The sequence below is a fragment of the Hordeum vulgare genome, chromosome 7H (genome assembly GCF_904849725.1).
Source record: "Hordeum vulgare subsp. vulgare chromosome 7H, MorexV3_pseudomolecules_assembly, whole genome shotgun sequence".
In the NCBI taxonomy this organism is placed as follows: Eukaryota; Viridiplantae; Streptophyta; class Magnoliopsida; order Poales; family Poaceae; genus Hordeum; species Hordeum vulgare.
The window spans coordinates 83,273,718-83,291,771 of record NC_058524.1 but is presented as its reverse complement, the minus strand read 5'-3'; positions in this window follow the sequence as shown (position 1 = coordinate 83,291,771).

Below are 18,054 nucleotides of genomic sequence, written 5' to 3'. Positions count from 1 at the left end.
TCATCTCATGAAAGCATATATTCCAACGCCGAGATGCTTGCTCTAGTCCATAGAAGGATCGTCGGAGCTTGCATACTTGTCAGCATCCTTAGGATCGACAGAACCTTCTGGTTGTATCACATACAACCTTTCCTCAAGGAAAACGTCGAGGAAACAATGTTATGACATCAATTGGCTAGATTTCATAACTGAGAAATGCAGCAACAACTAACATAATTCCAACAAACTTTTAGCATCACTACGAGTGAGAAAGTCTCATCGTAGTCAACTCCTTTAACTTGTCGGGAACTTCTTTGCAACAAGTCGAGCTTTCTAAATGGTGAATTTCACCGTCATCGTCCGTCTTCCTTTTAAAGATCCATATGTACTTAACACTCTTACGACCATCAAGTAGTTCTTCCAAAGTCCACACTTTGTTTTCATATATGGATCCTCTCTCGGATTTCATGGCCTCCAACCATTAGTCGGAATCCGGGCCCACCATCGCTTCTCCATAGCTCGTAGGTTCATTGTTGTCCAACAACATGACCTCCAAGACAATATTACCATACCACTCTGGAGTAGTGTATGTCCTTGTCGACCTATGAGGTTTAGAAGTAACATGATCTGAAGCTTCATGATCACCATCATTGGCTTCCACTTCAACTGGTGTAGGCGCCACAGGAACAACTTCATGTACCCTTCTACTCTCTGGTTGAAGTGATGGTTCGAAACCTCATCAAGTTCTACCATCCTCCCACTCAATTCTTTCAAGAGAAACTATTTCTCGAGAAAGGACCCATTTCCTGAAACAAACACTTTGCTTTTGAATCTGAGATAGGAGGTATACCTAACTATTTTGGGTATCCTACGAATATGCATTTATCACCTTTGGGTTCGAGCTTATCAGGCCGAAACCTTTTGTCATTAGCATCGTAGCCCGAAACTTTTAAGAAACGACAGCTTAGGTTTCCCCAAACCATAGTTCATACAGTGTCATCTCAACGAACTATGCGGTGCCCTATTAAATTGAATGTTTTTTTTTCTCCAATTCATAACCCCAAACGATAGTGGTAATTCGATAAGAGACATCATAGTATGCACCATATCTTAATAGGGCGTGTGTATGATGTTCGGACACACCATCACACTATGGTGTTCCAGGTGGCATTAGTTGTGAAACAATTTCCACATTGTCTTAAATGTGTACCAAACTTGCAACTCATATATCTTCTCTATGATCATATCGTAGACACTTCATCCTCTTGTCATGACGATCTTCAACTTCACTCTGAAATTACTCGAACCTTCCAATAATTCAGACTTGTGTTTCATCAAGTAAATATACTAGTATCTACTCAAATCATCTGTGAAGTAAGAACATAACGATATCTACTGCGTGCCTCAACACTCATTGGACTGCATCCATCAAAATTTATTACTTCCAATAAGTTACTTTCTTGTTCCATCTCACTGGAAAACGAGGCCTTCAGTCATCTTGCCCATGTGGCAGGATTTGCATGTATCAAGTGATTCAAAATCAAGTGAGTCCAAATGATCCATCTGAATGGAGTTTCTTCATGTGTTTACACCAATAGGCATGGTTCGCATGTCTCAAACGATCAAAAACGAGTTAGTCCAAAGATCCATCAATATGGAGCTTCTTTATGTGTTTTACACCAATATGACTCAAGTGGCAGTGCCACCAGTAAGTGGTACTATCATTACTACTTTGTATCTTTTGGCATCAAATATTACGAACATGCATAATACTACGTTCAATATTCAGTAAACCATTCGTATTCAGTGCATGACCATTGAAGGTATTATTCAAGTAAACAGAATAACCATTATTCTCTTTAAATGAATAACTGTATTGCAATAAACACAATCCAATCATGTTCATGCTCAACGCAAACACCAAACAACATTTAGGTTCAACACTAATCTCGAAAGTAGAGGTAGCGTGCGATGGTGATCACATCAACCTTGGAAACACTTCCAACACACATCGTCACCTCACCTTTAGCTAGTCTCCGTTTATTCCATAGCTTTTATTTCGAGTTACTAACATGTAGTAACCGAACCGGTATCTAGTGCCCCGGTGCTACTAGGAGTACTAGTAAAGTATACATCAATATCATGTATATCCAATATGCTTTTGTCGACTTTGCCACCTTCTCATCTACTAGGTTACTAGGGTAGTTCCGCTTTAGTGACCGTTCCCCTCACAATAGAAGCACTTAGTCTCGGGCTTGGGTTCAACCTTGCGTTTCTTTACTATAGTGGCAACTGGTTTGCCATTTCATAAAGTATACATTTTAACCCTTACCCTTCTCGAAACTAGTGGTTCTACTAACCATCAACACTTGATGCTCGTACTTGATTTCTACCTTCGTGGTATCAAACATGGCGAATAGCTCAAGGATCATCATCTCTATCCCTGATATGTTATAGTTCATCGCGAAGCGATGTAGGTTGGTGGCAGTGACTTTGGAGAACTATGTCAATCACTATCTTATCTGGAAGATCAACTCCGACTCAATTCAAGTGATTGTAGTACCCAGACAATTTGAGAACATGCACAATGATTGAGCTTTTCTCCCTTACTTTGTAGGCAAAGAATCTTGTCGGAGGTCTTATACCTCTCAACACGGTGACGAGCCTCAAATCCCAATTTCATCTCTTGGAATATCTCATATGTCCCATGACGTTCGAAGCATCTTCGGCGCCTCAATTCTAAGCCATTTAGGCATTACGCACTGAACTATCATATAGTCATCAAAATGTGTATGTCAGATGTTCACAACATCTAGAGACGGTGCTTGGGGTTTAGCACACCGAATGGTGCATTAAGGACATAAGCCTTCTATGTAGCAATGAGGACAATCCTCAGTTTATGGACCCAGTCTGCATAATTTCCACAATCACCTTTCAACTAAGTTTTCTCTAAGAACATATCAAAAATAGTAGAGCTACAGCGCAAGCTACAACATAATTTGCAACGACATTTCGACTATGTTCATGATAATGAGTTCAATTAATCATATTACTTAAGAACTCCCACTCAAATTGACATTCCTCTATTCATTCGAGTGTCACATGATCCAAATTCTCTAACTCTAGTCTGATCATCACGTGAGTTGCGTTTAGCTACAATGGTGAGCATCTCCATGTTGATCATATCCACTATATGACTCATGCTTGACCTTCCGGTATCTTTTGTTCCGAGGCCATGTCTGTACATGCTAGGCTCGTCAAGTTTAACCCGAGTGTTCCGCGTGTGCAACTGTCTTGCACCCATTTTATGTGAACGTAGAGTCTATCACACCCGATCATCACGTGGTGTCTCGAAACGACGAACTGTCGCAACGGTGTACAGTCGGGAGAACACAATTTTATCTTGAAATTTTAGTGAGGGATCACCTTATAATGCTACCGTCGTCCTAAGCAAAATAAGGTGCATAAAAGGATTAACATCACATGCAAATCATAAGTGACATGATAAGGCCATGAAGTTGTGCTTCTTGATCTCCATCACCAAAGCACCGACATGATCTCCATCGTCACCGGCGCCACACCATGATCTCCATCATTGTGCTTCCATCGAGGTTGTCATGCTAAATATGTTGTTACTACTAAAGCTACTGACTAGCGATAAAGCAAAGCATCTCCAAGCGCAAAATAATTAAAGACAACCTTATGGCTCATGTCGGTTGCCGTAGCATCGACGTGCAAGTCGATATTAAACTATTACCACATGATCATCTCATACACCCAATATATCATATCATGTCTTTGGCCATATCACATCACATGCATACCCTGCAAAAACAAGTTAGACGTCCTCAAATTTGTTGTTGCAAATTTTACGTGGCTGCTATGGGTATCTTGTATGATCGCATCTTACTTACGCAAATCCACAACGATGATATGCAAATTGCTATTTAACCTTCTCCAAGGACCGCCTCGATCAAATCCGATTCAACCAAAGTTGAAGAAACAGACACCCGCCAGTCATCTTTATGCAACAAGTTGCATGTTAGTAGATGAAACCGATCTCTCATAAGAGTACGAGTAATATTGGTCCGGACCGCTTCAATCCAACAATATCGCTTAAACAAGAAAATACTAAGGAGGGCAGCAAATTGAAAATCAACACCCACAAACTCTTTTCTGTTCTACTCGAGATATCATCTACGCATGAACCTAGCTCATGATGCCATTGTTGGGGAACGTCGCATGGGAAACAAAATTTCCCTACGCACACGCAAGACCTATCCATGGTGATGATCATCTACAAGAGGGGAGAGTGTATGTACATACCCTTGTAGATGGCTAAGCGGAAGCGTATATAATACGGTTGATGTAGTGCAACATCTTCGCGATCTAGATTGCAGCCCGTCCCGCGATCTCATCACGATCCGTCCTGCGATCCCATCACGATCCATCCCGATCAAGTGCCGAAGGGACGTCACCTCTGCATTCAGCACACGTACATCTTGATGACGATCACCGCCTTCTTGATCCAGCAAGAGGGGCAGAGAGGTAGCTGAATTCTTCGGCAGCACGATGGCATGGCGGCAATGATGGTGGAGCTACTCCTCCAGGGCTTCGTCGTACCGTACCGAACTAGCTACGGGGTGTCACGAAGTGCTGGAGGGAGAGAGGGTTGCGCCTTGGTTTGAGGTGCCAAAAGCTTCTCTCACCTCCACTATATATAGGATGGAGGGGAGGGGTGGCGCCCTAGGGCACAGCCCTAGGGTTCGGCCAAGCCAGGAGGAGGAGGAGGAGTCCTCCAATACAACTTGGAAGGAGTCCTCCTTCCCTATTCGGTTTTGGCCCACCCTTCCTTTCATTTTCTCCTTTGGCCGAATAGGCCTCTTTGGGCTAGCCACCAGCCCACCAAGGGCTGGTGCGCCACCCTTGGGCCTCTTTGGTTCTCTCCCGGGTGGGTGGCCCCTCCCGATAGAACTCCGGAACCCATTTGTCACTCTCGGTACTTTACCGGTATTGCGCGTAAACCTTTCAGAAGCCAAATGGATACTTCCTATATATCAATCTTCGTCTCTAGACCATTTCGGATACCCTCATGACGTCCACGATCTCATCCGAGACTCTGAAAAACCTTTGGTTAACAACATCAATAATTCAACTATACCGAAACGTCACTGAACCATAAGTGTGCAGACCCTGCGGGTTCGAGAACTATGTAGACATGACCGAGACACTCTCCGGTCAATATCCAATAGTGGGACCTGGATGCCCATATTGGATCCTACATAGTCTATGAAGATCTTATCGGGTGAACCTCTATGACAGCCCGATGCCGACGTTCCAGAAGATTCCCCTTTTCATTCCGTTTTCGTCGTGTGGGTAATTTCATTTGTCGCATCATCATCGCATCATTCGCATCATCTGCATTGCATCGGCATCTCCGTTGCCGCCAGTTTTCAAAACTCGCATCCGTTGTTAGTTGTCGGTTCTCGTCGTTGACCGTTCTGAGCCCGACCGCACTCGCACGCGCCCGCGGCATCGTCGAAACCCTGTTTTAAAAGTGTGCGTAAAACTTTCTCTGATCGAGGTGAAACTTGGCATGCGGTTGTAATTAGATATAGCTAGGCCGCCTGACGAATTTCGTCGCGACCGGAGACCGTCTGGTACTCGAACGGTCGACCGTAGCGGCACCGTATTCGGTCTACCGTCGGACGTGTCCCGGTGTTTTAAATTGTGTTGCCGTGCCGCCCGTTCTCCCTCTCGTCTCCGGATATCCCCTCTACACGGCCGTGTACCCGTTCCCGCGCGCGGAAACGTTCGAATCCGACCCCGCGGTTGTATCCAGAACGCGATTTCGGTTAACCTACCCCGTTTGTCCATATATAGACCCCCAAACCATTAATTAGAGAGCAAATCCCCTTTCTCCCTCGTTTTCCGTGCCTCCCCAAGCCTAGATGCCACAGCCAGCCATCTCCCACCTCCAGCGCATGGGCCCGCGAAGCCCATCTGGGGCCCGCCCGAGCCCGGTCTCGAAGCAGCGTCGCCGCCCGCAGCGCCTCAGCGCGCCCGTGCCTCGAGCGCGCCCGCGTCCTAGGGGGAGCCCCTGCTCGCCGCATGCCTCGACGAGCTGCGCCCCGCGCCACCGCACCTCCCTCGACAGTGCCCCGCCTCTGCGCCGCCGGGATCCCCGCCGGCCGCCGCGTGCCTCATCGCCTGTACGTGCCAGGGAGCCGCCGGCCGCCGCATCTTGCGAGCAACCGCCGGCTTGCTCCTCCCACGCTGGGAATGGCCAGATCCGGGCAGCCCCACCCCAGCTCCGGGCAGGCCCGACCCATTCCCGTCGGAGCCGCCTCACCTGCCTCGCCGCCGGCCCCCCCCTTCGCCTGCGCCGCTGTGCCGGCCTCGCGCCTGTCCGGGACGAGGACGCCGCCGCTTCGCCCGTTGACCCCTCGGGCCGCCTGGACGCGAACCGCCACGCCCAGCGCCTCGGCCCGCCAGCAGCCTCCCCGCGTGGGCCTGCCAGCCGCCAGGCACAGGCGCGGCCTGCCTCCTCCTCGCGGCCCAGGGTGGCTCCCCAGGCCTCCCCAGCGGCCTGCCTCCACAGCACCCTCCAGACCGGCCCACCAAGGTGACTTGCTATCCTAATCCCCGCCCGTGGCTTAGACTAGCTATGTTGCGCCCTTGTTAGGCCCGTTGGAAATTAGGAATTTTCGAATTAGATAAATTACAGGAATAGACGGATATTTAAAACGCGCATATCTTTTAAACCGTTAGTCGGATGGCGATGTATTGTATATGGTTTTGGCGTAGAATTTCACGTAGAATCTGTTTAAACAACTTGCATAATTATTTGACGTAGTTTTACGTGCCAAACACCTAGTTTAGCGTGCTGTCCCAATAGGGGAACGTCCCGTATTTATTTTTCGCGCAAGTCCGGATTGCCCGAATGCCTTAGATAAATGTCCATGTTTTAGGAATCATTTTTGCATGTATTTTAGAGCGGTCATTTGTATTTTCACGTGTAGGGATTTGCCGCTAGTTTATTTTCCCGTATATAGGTTATTTTTCCCGCATTTATGTGTGACTTTATTTTGTTGTGCAACCCCACATATTTTATATGTTTCCGGGGTAGAAAAAAATCCATGGGATTTTTCTGTGCAATTAGTTTTAGCTTTTGAGCAAATTAGTTCCCGCGATATTTGGCCCTGTTACCCTCTTATTTATTTCGTAGGATTTCTTCCATGCTTCGTTTGATTAAGTTGTCAACTAGGGAGTTGATCTTTGATGTTTAGTCTAGCCCCTGGTATTTTTGGTTGCAATAGAAATGCATGTTTAGGTGTGGTTTGCTTGCTCTCAAGTTGCTAGATATAGTGCTGATTTGGAGGTGCTGAAATATTTCTAAGTCTGAGATCTGTTATATTTTGTTGTTGTCTTGTCTTGCTTCTAACTTTTGATCTGTAGTTCTTTTGAGGTTGGTCCAATGGAGTAAGTTGTAGCCCTTGTGTTTCTCTAGCATGCTGTAAATTTTCATGCCATTTGGAGTCCTTGAGCTATAGGTTTTCCTGATGTCAATATGGCTTCAGATCGAAAACTGCACTTCCATGAGGTGTAATTTTTACTAAGTTTGAAATAGTGTGTGAGATGCCATTTTGTGTCTTCTTTCCCTAGTGACCCATGATGCCATGCTAGTTGTTGTTAGTTGTTTGTAGTATTGCTTCTTGCCCTCTTTCGTGCCATGCCTTGTTTGAGTTTATGGGAGTTGTGTAGCTTGTAGTTGTGGGGCGTAGAAAATGCTATGTGGCTGATTTTGGTAGATTGTAGTGATTTCTTGTTTTGCTCGTAGTTGTTGAACCGTAGCTCCGATTTGATCGTGTCCTACATGAAACTTGCTTAGAATGTCGTGTAGTTTCATTTTATCTTGCTGGTTGTATGTTTTGAAGTGCTCGTGACCGCCGTTGCACACATATTGCATTCATGCCATCATATCTTGCGGTGCTTGTATCTTTTGATCCGTAGCTCCGTTGGAGATGTTCTCTATGTGTAAATTGCTTGAAATGACACATAGAATCACGTGAACCTATTTGCTTTGCTGTTTAATAACTAACTAAATGTGTTAATTCAGATCTGGACAGAATTGTAAATTAACATGTGAGGTCGTCTCAGAGATGCTATATGTCATTTCCGACCTCATTTAAAATGTCTAGATAGGTAGTATAGTTTCTGCTTCACCTATTTCCATGTTTAATCACATTTAATATTGCCGTGTACCTAATCGGGATAGAAATAAAATAATTAAACGTGGAGTTTCGTCAATATGCAACCCATTGCATATTGAACTTCACTTAATGTGTAGTGTTTGTTCGTCGTGAATTGTCATGTCGTGTCTTGCATGTTTTCAGATGCTCATGCATCATCTGTGTTGTTTCATCGTGTGGTGAATTCCGTGTGTTGATTTGTGTTTCCGGTTTGCTCCTTTCCGATAGAGTTCCGCAAGCGTGTCAGAATGTGAGGACCCGTTCGACTACGTCGGTTCGTCTGCTTCATGGAGGCATTCTTCTTCCAAGCGGGATCTCATGCAAGACGACCATTTCCCCAGATACCATTACTATCATTGCCATGCTAGTATTATCGCTTCTATCGATTATGTCTCGTTGCCTACCACATGTTACATATCAGCCTCTCAACAATGTCATGAAAACCTTCAACCTGTTCAACCTAGCAAACCACTGATTGGCTATGTCACCGCTTGCTTAACCCAGTATTAGCGTTGCTAGTTGCAGGTGCAGTTGCTTCCATGTGAAAGCATGGGTTCCTTGTCATATCACCATATTAAATGCTATTTAATTTAATGCACCTATATACTTGGTAAAAAGGTGGAAGGCTCGGCCTTTCTAGCCTGGTGTTTTGTTCCACGTTTGCCCCTTAGTTTCGGCTACCGGTGTTATGTTCCATAAACGAGCGCTCCTAACACGATCGGGGTTGTTATGGGGACCCCCTTGATAATTCGTTTTAGGTTAAAGCTGGTCTGGCAAGGCCCAACTTTGGTTCTACATTTGCTCAACATAATAATTCTGTTAAACTGAAATGCATAGGGAGTTAGCGCTACCCGAGGAGTAATTTTACATAAACAGGGGGGCAGTGCTGATGGTGTTGGTCCCAAAAGGATAGACTGCGGGGCCACCACGGGGCAACTCTAGGTTTGGTACCTGTAGGCTTTTCCATCCCTCGTGTCCTAAGAACGAGATACGCGGCTCCTATCGGGTTCGTCGACACGTTGGGCCGCCTTGCTGGATTAGTTTTACCTTTGACGAGATATCTAGTGCATCGGGATTCTGGTGATGCTTTGGGTAATCTCAGATTTGAGGTTTTCCACTAGGGAATCCGACGAGATCGCGAGCTTCGTGATTGAGGATTTCTATGCGGCTTGTGGTAATTTGTGATGGACTAGTTGGAGCACCCCTGCAGGGTTAAATCTTTCGGAAAGCCGTGCCTGCGGTTATGTGGCAACGTGGAAACTTTGTTTAACACTGGTTCTAGATAACTTGAAGTAACTTAATTAAAATATGCCAACTGTGTGCGTAGCCGTGATTGTCTCTTTCGTGAGTTCGTTCTCCGATCGAGGACACGGTGGGGTTATGTCTGACGTAGGTAGGTGTTCAGGATCATTCATTTGATCATCAGTAGCTCACGTTCGTTATGCGTAGATCTTCCCCCTCTTATTTCTTGTACTCGTAAGTTTAGCCACCAAATATATGCTTAGCCGCTGCTGCAACCTCACCATTTTACCATACCTCACCCATTAAGCTTTGCTAGTCTTGATACCTTTGGAAATGAGATTGCTGAGGCCCTTGTGGCTCACAGGTTACTACAACACCAGTTGCAGGTACACGTAAAGGTCACTTGACGCGAGCGCGTTGATTGTTCATTTGGAGTTGCTTCTTCTTCTTCTCCTCCTTCATCCATCTAGGATGGGTTCTAGGCCGGCAGCCTGGGATAGCAAGGATGGACGTCGTTCTTATTTTCTCGTTTGTTTTCGTCCGTAGTCGGACCCTGCTCTTACTCTTGATGATTATGTAATGTACTGATGTGACTCTGATGTAGCTTGTGGCGAGTGTAAGCCAACTCTACATATATCTCTTCTATTCAGTACATGTACTTGTGACGATATCCATTCTTGCAACATAAAGAGATGCGCTTCTATCCCTGACGAGGCCTCGCGCCAAATTGAGGATAGGGTCGCATCTTGGGTGTGACAAGTTGGTATCAGAGCAGTACCAACCTAGGAGCCCCCTTGATTGATCGAACTTGGCCGATTCGAGTCTAGTGAGAAAACTGCTTTGAGTCTAGTTATATATCGGAGAGTAGGTTTATTTTTTCTCCTCTTCTATGCTCTGGTGAGGAATCTTGACGTAATATATTAATTCTACTTCTCTTCTCACTCAAATTTTTTTTAGGATCACGCGGATATTTTTGGAATCTATATGATGCCGATGTGACGGAGTTCTGTCTTGGTGCCTCCTATCTGCTTTAAGTTTCAGGGGAGTTGAGCTCCAGGGGATTCTTGAGCACATCGTTATCATTCAGATTTCTTAGTATCTCAGGACGATGGATGTTCGTAATTGCTTCAATACTAGTAGTGGGGAGATAACCCCGATGTCCCCAGTACTGGTGCAGATTGTTCGGGAGTACTGCCATACTTTGTATCGTTGTGATCACGAGGGTCTGTTGTAGATGAAGGTCCGAGATTCTGGTCGTGTGTTGACGGATGTGATACAAGTGACGGGTTAGTATAGGAGTTGTGTGAATATTACTCCTTGTATCCGTGTACCAGATTGCATGACCAGATATTTCGGGAATTCATAGGTGGGAATTCAAGTAGTTGCTTATAGGACTATCTTCCAACAAACGCATGATGTTAGGTTGGGGTTCGACATCTAGTGGATTCCTGTCCACGAAAATATCGGACGAAATCTTTCTCATGAGTTTGTTCTGGCTTGTTTCATAAGCCTCACCCTTTGTTTTGTTGGAATAGGGTAATTCGAGTTGCTTCGATGTCAAGTGGTGATTTCAGATCTTTCTAGTGGTGTTCTCATATTTTTATGTGAGAGTGCTAATCCTTTTGCTCAATCAATTGTCTTATCAATTTTGTTTAATGGAGTCATCATGTTAATTCTTTTCAAACCGGTGTGTTTCTCTCCAAGTGGATTCAATCCTCTCCAATTTAGCAAGATCATTCTCTCTTTATTCCGGATTTCATCTCATCTGTCCTAAGCTGTCTTTGTTTTTCCCCACCCTCCCGCCCTTTTTCTTCAGTGATTCAATTTTCATCCAAGAATTTTCTTTTTCATTGTGCTTCCACTGTGTGTTCTTTTCTCTTTTACCCGGTGATTCATTGTAAAGATTCTCAGGAGCTTCATGTTCATCTTTATTCATTCTTGTCGTCCTTACCGGCGAATTTAATTTAATTATCGTGTCTTCATATCCTTGTCATCTTTGTAATTCTTTCCTATGTTGGGAATTGTTATCAGTCTATCTTCTTGTTGTCATTTCTCTCTATCCCATCCGGAGTGCTGAAGTTATCTCAGAAATTTGTGTCTTCAATCCTTCAGTTATTTCGAGGTGCTAAGCTCATCTAGTTTATTATACCGGTGCAATATCTCTCTTTCTTGCAATGTGTTATAACTGTGATTTCTTTGAGTGGGCCCATAACCCACAGGTTGTTTCCCAGGATATTTCCTGGCTCTTTTAATCTTTTTCCGGAGATCTTTAATTCTTTTCAACTATGACTTAAGTATGATTTTCATCAGTCATATTCCTTCTTCAAGATCAATTTGAATTTATTCTCATATTTGGCTCAATCTTGCATTCTTCTTTATTCCGGAGTGTCTCATTATCCTTGGTGTTGTTTCTCGTCTTGTTTTTCAACTTGATAGACCGAAGGAGTGTTTCTCTCAAAATCTTGGTCCATTCTCTAGAAGATTCATCATTTCAGCCTGGTGCCATCATCTTAATTGTTCCAATCATGAGGATCCCTTTCTTGTGATCCGGTGCATTTCTGTGTTGTTTTCATTCTCGTTCCTCCGAAGGCCATCATTTCAGAAGATTCTTCGTTCTCAGCTTTCAGCTTCATCCTCAATTCTTCTCAATTGTTGTCTCTTTGTTCGTCTCTCGATTATCCGGTGCCTTGTTCTAGTTTTCTCTTAGGTGGCTCATGATCTCTTCATTCTCATGTATCTCCATTCATTCATGGTTGCCTCGTTCATTTCAATTCTCACCGGTGTTTCTTGCAACAATTCTTCTAGTTTGTGCTCATATCTCTCCTCAATCTTTTCAGAAGAATAAGGTGTATGCTAAAATCCGTTGCTTGTCATCAATTTAATTTGATGAAGGATGAGCATAACATAATTCTTATTCTTGTTCATAGTAATCTGAATTCTTCTTCCGGAGTGACTCATCATATCAATTCTTTTCTCAAGTGCTTATCTTTCTTTTCCGGAGTTCCAAGTTTTCTAAAGTATCTTTTTGAGAGGCTTCATCTAAATCATGGCAAGGTCATAATCTTATTCTTTCTACCTTCATATCATTGCATCATTCATTTGTATATGAAGGTCCTTCGTGGTGGTTCATCAAGGTTTCAATCCATTCTCAAGTGTTCTTCAAGATTCTTGTTGGAGAATCTCAAGTATCCTTTCTATTGCATTTCTATGTGCATTTGTCCTTCCTTTATCCTTTGAGGTGGTATTATGGCATTCTTGTTAGTGTAGGAGCCTCGAAGAGTTTTTCCTTTCAAGAATGAGATAATTAAACCCACCAATTCTATGATCATGAGATATTTTCAACCTATGAGTTCTTCGTTGAGCTATCTTGGTTTGGATTTCACCTAAAAGCTTTTCCTATGGATGGTTGCTATCATGGTGTTTGTCATTAATCCAAGTTCTCAATGTATCCTCTTCGTGTAAGAATTGTTCATATCTTGTTTATCCCAATCTTTCCTTGTTTCTTTTAGTGGTTGGTTGTCACCTCATATTTGTTGAGATGATTTTCATAAGCCCACTACTATCTTCTTCTTCGTTGTTGGTTTTCCAACTACTACATCAATTCTCTGTCCGGAGGCTCTTCAATTATGTTGTGATGATAGTTGTCATTCTTTTCTTCATTCTCTTCTTCCGTATGAGCTAGTCAATATTCTCTTGTTCCGGAGGCTTTGTGATGTTGCTCTTTGGGGTCTATCTTGGTGTTCTATCAAGATCATGGTGTTCCCTTGTTCTATTTAGTTGTTTGATATGTATATTGTCTATTTCTTCTACCTTTTCAAATTTTTTGTCCCATTTTCCTACCGAAGTGCTGCCGAAATTTTCCGGGAATTCTTGCTTCTTTCCCTTATCAGTCCTCATCTCTTTGCAACCTTCACGGATTGTTGGTTTCACTCGTTTGTCAAAGAAGCGACTAAGTTTTTACCTCTTGTTCTTCCTCATCCTCTTCCCCTTTCATTCTTGGATCTTGGGGCGAGATCCTCTTGTAGTGTAGGAGAGTTGTGACAGCCCGATGCCGACGTTCCACAAGATTCCCCTTTTCTTTCCGTTTTCGTCGTGTGGGTAATTTCATTTGTCGCATCATCATCGCATCATTCGCATCATCTGCATTGCATCGGCATCTCCGTTGCCGCCAGTTTTCAAAACTCGCATCCGTTGTTAGTTGCCGGTTCTCGTCGTTAACCGTTCTGAGCCCGACCGCACTCGCACGCGCCCGCGGCATCGTCGAAACCCTGTTTTAAAAGTGTGTGTAAAACTTTCTTTCATCGAGGTGAAAGTTGGCATGCGGTCGTAATTAGATATAGCTAGGCCGCCTGTCGAATTTCGTCGCGATCGGAGACCGTTTGGTACCCGAACGGTCGACCGTAGCGGCACCGTCTTCGGTCTACCGTCGGACGTGTCCCGATGTTTTAAATTGTGTTGCCGCGCCGCCCGTTCTCCCTCTCGTCTCCGGATATCCCATCTGCACAACCGCGTACCCGTTCCCGCGTGCGAAAACGTTCGAATCCGACCCCGCGGTTGGATCCGGAACGCGATTTCGGGTAACCTACCCCCCGTTTGTCTATATATAGACCCCATACCATTAATTAGACAACAAATCCCCTCTCTCCCTCGTTTTCCGTGCCTCCCCAACCCTAGACGCCACACCCAGCCATCTCCCACCTCCAGCGCACGGGCCCGCGAAGCCCATCTGGGGCCCGCCCGAGCCCGGTCCCGAAGCAGCGCTGCCACCCGCAGCGCCTCAGCGCGCCCGCGCCTCGAGGGCGCCCGCGTCCCAGGGGGGAGCCCCTGCTCGCCGCATGCCTCGGCGAGCTGCGCCCCGCGCCGCCGCACCTCCCTCATCGGTGCCCCGCTTCCGCGACGCCGGGATCCCCGCCGGCCGCCTCCTGCCTCGTTGCCTGTACCTGCCAGGGAGCCGCCGGCCGCCGCATCTTGCGAGCAACCGCCGGCTTGCTCCTCCCGCGTTGGGAATGGCCAGATCCGGGCAGCCCCGCCCCAGATCCAGGCAGCCCCGACCCATTCCCGTCGGCACCTGCCTCGCCGCCGCCCCCCCCCCTTCGCCTGCGCCGCCGTGCCGGCCTCGCGCCTGTTCGGGACAAGGACGTCGCCGCTTCGCCCGTTGACCCCTCGGGCCGCGTGGACGCGAACTGCCACGCCCAGCGCCTCGGCCCGCCAGCAGTCTCCCCCGCGTGGGTCTGCCAACCGCCAGGCACAGGCGCGGCCTGCATCCTCCTCGCGGCCCAGGGTGGCTCCCCAGGCCTCCCAAGCGGCCTGCCTACACAGCACCCTCCAGACCGGCCCACCAAGGTGACCTGCTATCCTAATCCCCGCCCGTGGCTTACACTAGCTATGTTGCGCCCTTGTTAGGCCCGTTGGAAATTAGGAATTTTCGAATTAGATAAATTACACGAATAGACGTATATTTAAAACGCGCGTATCTTTTAAACCGTTAGTCGGATGGCGATGTATTGTATATGGTTTTGGCATAGAATTTCGCGTAGAATCTGTTTTCACAACTTGCATAATTATTTGATATAGTTTTATGTGTCAAACGCCTAGTTTAGCGTGCTGTCCCAATAGGGGAACGTCCCGTATTTATTTTTCGCGCAAGTCCGGATTGCCCGAATGCCTTAGATAAATGTCCATGTTTTAGGAATCATTTTTGCATGTATTTTAGAGCAGTCATTTGTATTATCACGTGTAGGGATTTGCCGCTAGTTTATTTTCTCGTATATAGGTTATTTTTCCCGCATTTATGTGTGGCTTTATTTTGTTGTGCAACCCCACATATTTTATATGTTTCCGGGGTAGAAAAAAAATCCATGGGATTTTTCTGTGCAATTAGTTTTAGCTTTTGAGAAAATTAGTTCCCGCGATATTTGGCCATGTTACCCTCTTGTTTATTTCGTAGGATTTATTCCGTACTTCGTTTGATTAAGTTGTCAACTAGGGAATTGATCTTCGATGTTTAGTCTAGCCCCTGGTATTTTTGGTTGCAATAGAAATGCATGTTTAGGGATGGTTTTCTTGCTCTCAAGTTGCTAGAAATAGTGCTGATTTGGAGGTGCTGAAATATTTCTAAGTCTGAGATCTGTTATATTTTGTTGTTGTGTTGTCTTGCTTCTAACTTTTGATCTGTAGCTCTTTTGAGGTTGGTCCAATGGAGTAAGTTGTAGCCCTTGTGTTTCTCTAGTATGCTGTAAATTTTCATGCCATTTGGAGTCCTTTAGCTATAGGTTTTGCTGCTGTCAATATGGCTTCAGATCGAAAACTGCACTTCCATGAGGTGTAATTTTAATAAGTCTGAAATAGTGTGTGAGATGCCATTTTGTGTCTTCTTTCCCTAGTGATCCATGATGCCATGCTAGTTGTTGTTAGTTGTTTGTAGTAGTGCTTCTTGCCCTCTTTCGTGCCATGCCTTGTTTGAGTTTATCGGAGTTGTGTAGCTTGTAGTTGTGGGGCGTAGAAAATGCTATGTGGCTGATTTTGGCAGATTGTAGAGCTTTCTTGTTTTGCTCGTAGTTGTTGAACCGTAGCTCCGATTTGATCGTGTCCTACATGAAACTTGCTTAGAATGTCGTGTAGTTTCATTTTATCTTGCTGGTTGTATGTTTTGAAGTGCTCGTGACCGCCGTTGCACACATATTGCATTCATGCCATCATATCTTGCGGTGCTTGTATCTTTTGATCCGTAGCTCCGTTGGAGATGTTCTCTATGTGTAAATTGCTTGAAATGACACATAGAATCACGTGAACCTATTTGTTTTGCTGTTTAACAACTAATTAAATTTGTTAATTCAGATCTGGACAGAATTGTAAATTAACATGTGAGGTCGTCTCGGAGATGCTATATGTCATTTCCGACCTCATTTAAAATGTCTAGATAGGTAGTATAATTTCCGCTTCACCTATTGCCATGTTTAATCACATTTAATATTGCCGTGTACCTAATCGGGATAGAACTAAAATAATTAAACGTGGAGTTTCGTCAATATGCAACCCGTTGCATATTGAACTTCACTTAATGTGTAGTGTTTGTTCGTCGTGAATTGTCATGCCGTGTCTTGCATGTTTTCAGATGCTCATGCATCATCTGTGTTGTTGCATTGTGTGGTGAATTCCGTATGTTGATTTGTGTTTCCGGTTTTCTCCCTTCCGATAGAGTTTCGCAAGCGTGTCGGAATGTTAGGACCCGTTCGACTATGTCGGTTAGTCTGCTTCACGGAGGCATTCTTCTTCCAAGCGGGATCTCAGGTAAGATGACCATTTCCCCAGATACGATTACTATCATTGCCATGCTAGTTTTATCGCTTCTATCGATTATGTCTCGTTGCCTACCACATGTTACATATCAGCCTCTCAACAATGCCATGAAAACCTTCAACCTGTTCAACCTAGCAAACCACTGATTGGCTATGTCACCGCTTGCTTAACCCAGTATTAGCGTTACTAGTTGCAGGTGCAGTTGCTTCCATGTGAAAGCATGGGTTCCTTGTCATATCACCATATTAAATGCTATTTAATTTAATGCACCTATATACTTGGTAAAAGGTGGAAGGCTAGGCCTTTCTAGCCTGGTGTTTTGTTCCACCTTTGCCCCCTTAGTTTCGTCTACCGGTGTTATGTTCCATAAACGAGCGCTCCTAACACAATCGGGGTTGTTATGGGGACCCCCTTGATAATTCGTTTTAGATTAAAGATGGTCTGGCAAGGCCCAACTTTGGTCCTACATTTTCTCAACATAATAATTCTGTTAAACTGAAATGCATAGGGAGTTAGCGCTACCCGAGGAGTAATTTTACATAAACAAGGGGGGCCAGTCTGATGGTGTTGGTCCCAAAAGGACAGACTGCGGGGCCACCACGGGGCAACTCAAGGTTTGGTACCTGTAGGCTTTTACATCCGCCGTGTCCTGAGAACGAGATACGCGGCTCCTATCGGGTTCGTCGACACGTCGGGCGGCCTTGCTGGATTAGTTTTACCTTTGACGAGATATATTGTGCATCGGGATTCCCGTGATGCTTTGGGTAATCTCAGAGTTGAGGTTTTCCACTAGGGAATCCGACGAGATCGCGAGCTTCGTGATTGATGATTTCTATGCGGCTTGTGGTAATTTGTGATGGACTAGTTGGAGCACCCCTGCAGGGTTAAATCTTTCGGAAAGCCGTGCCCGCGGTTATGTGGCAACGTGGAAACTTTGTTTAACACTGGTTCTAGATAACTTGAAGTAACTTAATTAAAATATGCCAACTGTGTGCGTAGCCGTGATTGTCTCTTTCGTGAGTTCCTTCTCCGATCGAGGACACGGTGGGGTTATGTCTGACGTAGGTAGGTGTTCAGGATCATTCATTTGATCATCAGTAGCTCACGTCCGTTATGCGTAGATCTTCCCCCTCTTATTTCTTGTACTCGTAAGTTTAGCCACTAAATATATGCTTAGCCGCTGCTGCAACCTCACCATTTTACCATACCTCACCCATTAAGCTTTGCTAGTCTTGATACCTTTCGAAATGAGATTGTTGAGTCCCCTATGGCTCACAGATTA